Source organism: Cryptomeria japonica, chromosome 7, assembly GCF_030272615.1.
Source record: "Cryptomeria japonica chromosome 7, Sugi_1.0, whole genome shotgun sequence".
NCBI classification, from domain to species: Eukaryota; Viridiplantae; Streptophyta; class Pinopsida; order Cupressales; family Cupressaceae; genus Cryptomeria; species Cryptomeria japonica.
The window spans coordinates 828,200,852-828,210,748 of record NC_081411.1 but is presented as its reverse complement, the minus strand read 5'-3'; the positions used below and the strand labels follow the sequence as shown (position 1 = coordinate 828,210,748).

Genomic DNA, 9,897 nt, shown 5'->3' with positions numbered 1-9,897 from the left:
TAATGTGGTAATTGGTATTGGTAATAGAGTAAGTGATTGAGATTAGGAACATTTGGTATTGATGATTTAATATGAACATAATGGGGTTAATTAGTAGTTGCATGGTTGAAGATTGCATTTATGATAGATAGATTAGAAATGATCTTGCATATGTGCATGGAAGGAATAGATGATATAAGAAGTGTGGATTGGATTAGTTGTAACTATGATGTATTTGCTTATGATTAGTAGTGTAAGTAATGACGTTGATTTACCCTAGGGAAGAAAGATGTTATATTGTGTTTAATTTCCGCTTGCGTATCATGTTTGGTGATTATGTTCATGATGGGTAATTGTATATCATGTTAATGGATGTTAGATGCATATGAGTAGTTAGTTGATTATGTTGCATTAGTAGTTGTTTTTATTTTTATTTTTTTATCTTTGTTTGCATGTTAGTTGGTTAATTTCTCTAGGGTATTTTGGCGGCATTACACCTTTCTACATCCTTATTTCTCTCTCTCTCTCTACCCATAACTATTTTTCTATCTCTATTTCTCTATATTTGCACACCTTTCTTTATCTCCTTCTCCCCTGTCTTTATATCATCTTATATCTCTATCTCACCTCTCCCTTTTTCTCTATATTTCTCTATCTCTTTCTCTCTATCTCTCCCTCTCTATCTCCCCATTTCTATCTTTCTCCCTCTACCATTCTCTAACTCTCTATCTATTCATATCTCTCTATTTTTTATATCTACATCCATCTTCATCTCTCCCCTTCTATCTGTAAACATATCTCCGTCTCTCTATACATCCATCCATCTCCCTCTTTCTCCCTCCCTCTTCTTAGACCTCTATATCTATAACTCTTTGCCTCTATATTTCTATCTTTCCATATTTCTTGTTCCATCTCTCTGTATCCCTATAAATATATCCTTCTCTCTCTCTCTCTATATATATATTACTTCTTATCTCTATATTATCTTTCTACCTCTCCCTCTCTCTCCTCTCTGTTCTCTCTTTTATCTCTCCCTCTCCTTCTCCTTCTCTATCACCATCTCTCTCTATCTTTTTCTCTCTCTCACCTTCCCCCTTATAGCTCTCCTTTTTATCCCCATCTCTCAATCTTTCCCTATTGCAAATATAACATAATCTTATTGGTAACAAAAATATATAATCTTCTTGATTCAAAGATATTATTTGAGCCATATTTGGATCCATGTAATTCGATGTACATGGTTGTTTTGAAATTATCATTTCTCCCTTAAGATCTTTGTTGCACAAACAACATATTTTTCTAAGTGGCCTACCAATTGACCTCATGTGTTACATAGATATATGCAAAAAATAGACCAATTTTTTTCCTAATTGACCTCATAACATGACCATGGAGTCTAATAATCTTCTCAATTCAAAGGTTTCATTTTAGTCATGTTTGGGTCCCTATAAGTGAATGCATATTTGATTTGAAACCTACCAAATGATCTCATGTACTACACACATGTATGCAACAAATAGACCAAAACTTTTCGTAATTGACCCTCCACACCTCTTCGATGTACCCATTGCATACAAAGGTACCATTGCTAGTTTTAGATTCTAAATATATGGGAGTGGATCCCGACCCCTTGTCCACAATTTGACAAAAAAAAAGAAAAAGGATGCTTCTATATCTCAAAAATATATTTTAAATAATTTGTAAGTAAAAGCTATATATATGTTTATATTTTCTTATAGCTACAAATCTTAATTATACTAAATTCATTTTGTAATTCATAGAATTATCAACGATATGGATGCATATATTCATCGAATATATCACAAATTGGCTATCTGGGTCTGCGAGCAGTGCAGCGCGAGGAGAAGGAGAAGTAGCTGAAGCCGATTAGTGATGTGATACACGCGAAAGGCTATTATACACTCAGGTCAGTCTTAAGTTAGGGTTTTACAATTCTGTTATTGATTTTTTTAAAAGTTCTTTCAGCTGTTTTGTATCTCTGTTAAAATTGACGAATTTGGCCTAAAATTGCAAAGAAAGGGTAAAATTCAGCATCCACAAAGAAGATTGAGAGCTTCGCGTATAATTTACGAGGCAATTCATTTAATTTTATGGATTCAATGCAATATCCTAAATAATTTAATGTCTATTCAACCCAAGGGTTTGTGGATCTGGTCCTATTTTCAGAGTTGTGGGACGATGTTTCTTCTATGAATTTAGGTGACAGTCCCATGGAGGGGGGCTAGCTTGGCCTGCCGAATTATTTTGGAGCTACTCACAGGTAAAATAATTCCATAGAGCATCCAATATTTGTTGGAAGAACAATCCATACTCGAGAGCTTTAAGGGCCGAGTAGCTCAGTGGTAGAATGATCTGCACACCTGAATAGTAATTTGGTGGTAAAGCTCGACTCAGAGGTCTTAGGTTTGCGTCTTAGTTTTGGGACTTTAGTACTTTGTTGTGGAAGCATCTGTACATAAAACATTTAAAATACAGAGGGGAAAACCAAATATGAAATATATGGGTGTAATCATCACTAGGTAAAAGAGATCTTAGAGAATTCTATACATTTCAAAATATCATAGATTAGATTTGTAATTTAGGACAAAATTTGTTTCTTATAATTTTAGTTTTTCGTTATTATTATTTTAGTATACCTATGGTTGTGGTTCTTCCGGCTATTATGATCTTTTTCTAGGAATATCCAGAACCAATATTACTACCAGAATCATTTTGCTTCAGGTATGGAGAGGGGTTTCTGGAGAAGTCTACTATAGGCTTTTTGCTCCTAGATATAATTTTTAGTAAGTGTTTTTTAAAATTTTTTTATAATGTCGAGGATCTATTACGGGCTCCTGCCCTACTATATCATGAACACATGTTTGCATATAACCATAGAAACCACAGAATGTAGTTCATATGACTTCCTTCCAACAAAACATAGTTCTCGAAAACCCTAGGCATAAATTGCAAGTGTAGCTACAAAAAAACTATTTTACAGATAATACGTTACCAACCAAAGCAATATTGGCTCTACCGTAACCTTTACCAAATTAAACATCACCACAAAAGCAAAGAGATTAATACCACTTCTCCACAAACACTACCGGCACCTCCAACCAAAGCAATATTGGCTCTACCATAACCTTTACCAAATTAAACATCACCACAAAAGCAAAGAGATTAATACCACTTCCCCACAAACACCACCGGCACCTCCAACCTCAGATAGGGGAACTATATTGTAATGTACCCCTTTGAAATGGGATTTAATAATAAATAATAATAAATTAAAATATAAAACAATAAATAAAAATAAAATATAATATAAAGAAAATTTCAGTAAGTTTAATCAATAGTCAAAAATCATGAAATGAAGAATTTTGAATTTCAATTGATCATTGTGTTGGCCTCCTTTAATGGTTTAATAACTAAACCCTTAAAGCTATAACTCAGAGATTACACATCTATACTAAGTAGCTATCAGACTCATTATGAAGATTCATTTAACTTATCAACCCAGGAATGTAAACTTGAAATGGGTTAGCACTGTATGTGCACTAAGACTCTGTTATGGCCATCATGACTTAAGCAAAGAACAGTGCTGGAATTGGAATGCTGTAAATAACTAATGAAGGAAACTGAACTTAGATTAACAACTAATCCGAACATGCGAATCTTAAATTAACAGAATCTACAGGAATGAAATTTCAAACAAACAGACAGGAAACTACTCTGCTTGCTTTGGCTGCAGGAACAGACACAAAACAGAGTTCTGTAGCTGCAGGAATAGTCAACTGTTGGAACGGTGTTAACTACTGAATGAAGAATAACTACCAAGCTAACCGAACAAAGTTCTCACCAAGTGGGCCCCCTTGAGTGAGACTTCCAAGATTAACACAAGTGCTGAAAACTTAGAATATCATTTTTTTCATCAAAATAGAAGTACACAATATATGACAGCATGCTCTTAAATTGTATTTCAAAGCTAAAAGTAAACTTACAATATAAGAATATTCAACCTTCCACAAGAGATCATCCAAACATTATTTATAGAAAGAAAAACTACCAACTATCCTAACTAATTGGGCGACCAGCTCTGTTAGTTTTCGTGATCAGATTAACAATAATGAGCAAGAAATAATAATGCACACAAATAAAAAGGGCACACAACACGAGTCTACCCTAGGAAAACCTCCCTCTTGGAGGAAAAACCCAGCAACAACAGATCCTCAGATCTGATTATTCATTATGAATAAAATTGCAGTTTTACAACACTTATCTCAGACTGAATACATGTGCAGATATCTTCAGCTTCAAATGACCTTTTTGTAATCAGCATAACCGTGCCTTCTTCAGCATGAACAATAGACTTAAGTTCGCATCAATCAGAGCAGAGTCGCATCCATAGATCAGGTATCTTCACACCAAGGGAGAGCAGATATATTTCGTACTGTTATTGCAGATCTGATTCGCATATATATTAATTGTATCAAGATGCATTCTATGTAGCTTTTATATATGAGGATTGGTGCCTTATTGGGTCGGCCCAATAAGACACTTTTTGACGCTAAAGTCTTTGTACTTTTCCCATGTTATATGTGCAAGATAGGGTCGGCCCTATATCTCACTCCACAATTTATTTAGGTTCAGCCCTACCTTGGGCGCTAAGGTAGATGCTACAATCTCACACGTTTGACCTTGCTTGGCATGTGGAAGAGAAAGGGCCCAGCCCTTTCCTAATTTGTGCACATAGATAGGGCCCAACCCTATGTGCCCTTTTACATAAATACATTAGATGGAGATAGGGCCCAACCCTATTTACACGCCTCCTTAATGAAGAAGGGCCCAACCCTATAAGGATTCAGATGATGCCTTAAGGCAATCCGAATCCTTTTTATTTTCCTATGCTAGCTACACAAAAAAAACAACAAGCTCCACAACATAAGGAGGGCACCATTTATTGAAAGCATGAAAAGAGGAAAGGAAAGCTCATGCATGCGTTTAGCCAAGTCAGACAGGACTTCCTCAACAAAAGTATAGTGTAGCATGCGCCTAAATAGACTCAACTGATTGTACATGATTAGTTGAAAAGGTAGTTGCAGCATTAAGTAGAGAAAGCTCCTCTACGTTGGTTACTCCTTGACTTCTTCAACAACCGGCCAGCTGGTAAGAGTCCTACTCCTTGTTGCAAGCTTCATCATAACACCACTTTTTTAGTTTAGACCTACAAAACATGTTAGCACATACAAACAACCACATTTCCCAAATCATCTTGAAACAACATTCTTTTCAACACATGCACATTTACTAGATAATTACATAGCATATGCATTAGTATCATGAATTGTTTCAAGGTTAAACTTAAGCCCAAAAGGTAATAGTTTCTAAGAAAATAGCATAGTAAATAGTGACATCACAATATCAAAGTCTAAAGTATCATCATGAACAACATAATAAATTCTTAGAAAACAGGACTATAAACTTGTCTCATCACATTGTATGTTTAAACTTATACAATTTCAGTCTCACTGAAATGTTCATATATATATATATATATCGGATGCTACTGTGTGGAGTTGATTATGCAAATGGAATATTATATCCTATGATATTCATCCAGTGAATAATATATTATTCCATTATATCTTCAAGCGAATCATTTGCAAATATTATTTCCTACTTTTTGTTTTTATTAAATTATTGCGGCAGGTTGATATTAATAAATATGCTTAAATGACAGATTGGTATTGATTGGTGCTTTGTTTCCTTGAGTTGCCAGCCATACATTTTATTAAGGGAATCCAATGCTTAGAAGAGAGTTTCTAATGCAAGAATCTGTTTTGTCTGGCTTCATTATTTTTGATCAGTTTGGAGAGTTTAGAAATACTCAAAAAATTTCAGTGTGCTTTATAACAGTTGCATTCAGATTCTTTATATATATTCTTTCACATGTCAGCCTCACCAAATTTGTCCAAGAATGAGGTTGTGAGCCAACCTAGTATATGTTTGTGTTGATTTGCATGCAATTTCAACATGAATGATGAATGTCCTTAAATGCTATAACATATCATATAAATTAACACAAATGCACATTATGTCAGCTCACAATGACTAGTAAGAGATAGTCAGTAAGATTTAATTTGAATTTGAATTTTAAAAAGTTTAGGGTTCATATCTGCACATGCAGAAATAACCTGGGTTAATTTTGCACCTTTGGATCTGAAATAGGGTTCTGAACAGCTAGATGTGGAGATTAAATTTGGATCTTTGGATATTGTTGAGAAAAAGTAGCGAAAACATTTGGAATCCAAAAACACAGAAAAAATCACAAAAACGAGAACTAATAGACTTTTTTTTTAAACTTTAAAAGCCATCCTAATTGCACAGAGAGTGAGAGTAAAAGTAAATAAGGTTTACACAATGAACTTTGAAAATAAGACTTTTTCTCATTAATTTTGAGATTGCTGATTAGAGATAATTGTAATATAAATCACTTTAACAATGTTAATAAATAACTCTGCCATAATAATATTGAAACCTTCATACAATAAAACAAAACTAAGATAAATCAGATCTGTTAACACAACCATTCTTCATTCTTCTTAACTAGTAAGTCCTCGAGTCTTAATCTATGCACAAAATGGTAGCTATATTGGTAAAATTGACAAGAGGTCTCCCTAACCTCTTCACATAGCTCGTAAGTTTACTGCAGTGACACGCCTGGCATTTCAGGAAGAAATAACCTGTTTTAACAACAATGTTTTATATTAATCATTATGATCATGAATATTTACTATAATGTTATCAATGTTGTGGTAGTAGTAATAGTGCCTATGTTAAGTTATCACGGTACTACTACAATGCTATTCGTAATGTCCCCTTTTGGGATATACCTGAAATTTGCCCAAAAATAACAATAACAATTCATTTACAAGAGCATTGTTTTACTAAATTTCACCATAGTAATTAAATTTAGTTAACATTAAAATAATAATGGAGACTATTTTTGTAAACTTGCAAACTATAGCTTCAACTGTATTATAGAAATGTGAGGGGAAAGCACCATAGGATGCCAGGAGACTATCCTCCCCAATTAAGCCCAAGGGTGCTGAATATCCAACCCTTTGGCCCACAAGTATCAACTCAATGGGGGTCCACGAGTACCAACTCAATTGAGGGGACTCATACTGTTGCATCTTTCTATTATTTTTCCGTGCCAGTTTCTAATATGATTGCTTTGCTAAAATCAATAAATAATTACTTATCCTAAATCTTTGATGGATTGGCAATGTAATACATAATAAATAATTAAATAAATTAAAGACTTCATGAGAGATTTCATGATTAATAATAGATTTTCTGTATTGCATACCACACACTTTGTTCTAAATATCACATGGCTGCCTTAATTCTGCATTCTGTTTAGAACTCCAATTGCTGATCTTGTTCGATCCATATGGCTGCTGTTTTCTGAATGCAAATTATATATTAGAATTTCTGATCTTCATAGATGCCTTTCTACAAATGGGAATCTACCTTAAATAGCCTTCAAGAGAAGATGTGGGGTCACAACCTTTGCTAAGGATATATCTTTTCATAAAAGAGTCCTTTCTAAATTAACTGCTGTCCCTTCACTAATCGCATCTGCTTGGAATCTATGGTAATTTAGGCCTTGTTTAGATATTATTCTTTATGCTCTCCAGGTTGCTGCTTTAGACCAAAGAAGGATTAATTGTTTGGGGAATTAATCGACAAAACAAAAGTATAAGATTTTTTGAAAAAATCGGGAAAAAATCAGATTTACAAAAAAACATAAAAAATTGCAGAAAAACAATCAAAAACTACCTTTTTTAACATTTAAGAGCATTTCCATTGCATAGAGATATTGTAGGCAAATAAAATAGACACTTCAACACATGAATTGTTGAAAATAGATTTTCGTTGTTTATATTCATATCATCGATTGCATTGCACAAAACATACCACGACATTAATAATATATAGATGGTGATAGATGTCAAAATGTCGATTACAATATAGTTCAGATAACACATGAATTGTAGAAAATAGATTTTCGTTGTTTATATTCATATCATTGATTGCATTGCACAAAACATACCACGACATTAATAATATATAGATGGTGATAGATGTCAAAATGTTGATTACAATATAGTTCAGATTAGAAACATGTAGCAACAGGTGAAAAATATAAAAACTTGAATAATGCTTCCGTGGTATTTGGTGAAAAAATAAATAGGTGCCCTCGACTTGCAACCATTTGAATGCCAACACCCCCCATCAAAATAAGATTTGGCAACAATAAGATTCGGATAAAATTCGGCAAAGCAAAAAATTTGGAAAAAAAAATCGTGATTAAATTCACCTATATAATTTTTTTTTAAAATATAAGTATAAAAAAAATTATATAAAATTTGAATGCATTATGACAAATTAAAAAACATTTTAATATAAATATATTTAAAAAACTAATATAAATATTATTATTATTTATAATAAATATATTAAATTCTATATGTTAACAGATAAATTTATTATAAGTAAAATTCTAATTTAAATATTTTAAACTACTAAATTTAATACATAAAAAATCCATAAAAATATAACAATTGAATACATTATTTATAAGTATAAAAAAAGCTTAATTTAAATATTATTAATAATAAATAATAAATACATGAAATTAAAGTTCGTATATCAAATACTAAATATATTATAATTAAAGAACTAATTTAATATTTTTAAATATTTAATTTAAATATTTAAAAAAAATAAAATTAAAAAATGAATTGACAGTGTTTTAAAAAACATATATTGAAAGGTATTAAATTTTTTTTTTTTAATAAAGTAGAAAGCTATGGCCCCTCTTCTAGATTAGCAACTTTGAAAAGTCCCACCACCTAACTTTTCATATGTTTGTTTTGAGAATATTTTTAATTTTTTAATTTGACATACGAAAAACCTACAACCTCGATATCAACCCCAATAATATATTATTATTAAATCCTTTAAAAAGAAATTTTTGACTCTCTTACATGCATTGTATGGAGCTACATTTGACGCAAGTATAATGGTTTATTTTGTTTCTTTATTGGCAAAAGAGTCTTCACACTTTTTCTAAGATGAATTTCCAATGATGTTTTTTTTCATAAACTATGCAATCATTAATTGCAAAAAAATATTATTTATAGAACTGAAAGAAATTCTTAACAGTGAAATTTTTCGATCGAGTTAAATTTGTCTTGTCCCGCTCCATTCGGCAAACCCTATGACCCTACCTATGCCCTCGACTTGACCAAAAAAAATTATGTCTGCCCTCGACTCATGTTTGCTTTGTATTCATGCCGTTTAGGGTTACATGTTTTTTTCTGCGTTTTTTTTGCGTTTAAATCACATTTTTTTCATGTTTTTTTTGTCGATTTTTTAGGAAAAACTATTGACCCAGTGTTGACCAATTAAATCTGATTTTTTGGGGGAAAAAACCGGCAAGCTCCCCGACTCGCAATTAATTGGGTATAATTGCGATTTTTTTCTAGATGTTTGCTTCTTTGCAGTTTAGACAATGCTGTCCCTTGTTGGAATATTTAGACCGAGTAACATATTTTATTTTATATATTTTCTTATTTGTTATCTCCTCAGGTACTTGCTACTTTTGGTAATAAATGTCATAGCTCTTAATCAAGGAATTGCTACCTAACAAATTCCTATTGACCCTCATTAGGAGAACCACCTCTTTTATATTCTGAATTCATCAAGGTTTTAAGGTCGCGATGCGGCGATCTCTCCGTACATGGCGTAGACATGACACTACTGGACACTGTATTGATGAAGAATGATACAAATCACAAAAATGACATAATGCTGGTGATCAATGATCATAAGAAGACTAGCAAT

The 9,897-nt window shown here is 32.4% G+C and overlaps 1 protein-coding gene across 2 annotated transcripts in view; it reads left to right on the top strand.

Moving 5' to 3' along the window:
• Positions 1 to 1,748: 1,748 nt before the first annotated feature.
• Positions 1,749 to 9,897, top strand: part of LOC131038976 (uncharacterized) — a 29,233-nt gene continuing 21,084 nt past the window's right edge. Inside the window, exon 1 of one of the 2 annotated variants that reach the window (XM_057971605.2) lies at positions 1,749 to 1,906. The gene's annotated coding sequence lies outside the window, so the exon portion shown is untranslated. The remainder of the gene's footprint in view (positions 1,907 to 9,897) is intronic. The other variant, XM_057971606.2, reaches the window with a different exon arrangement.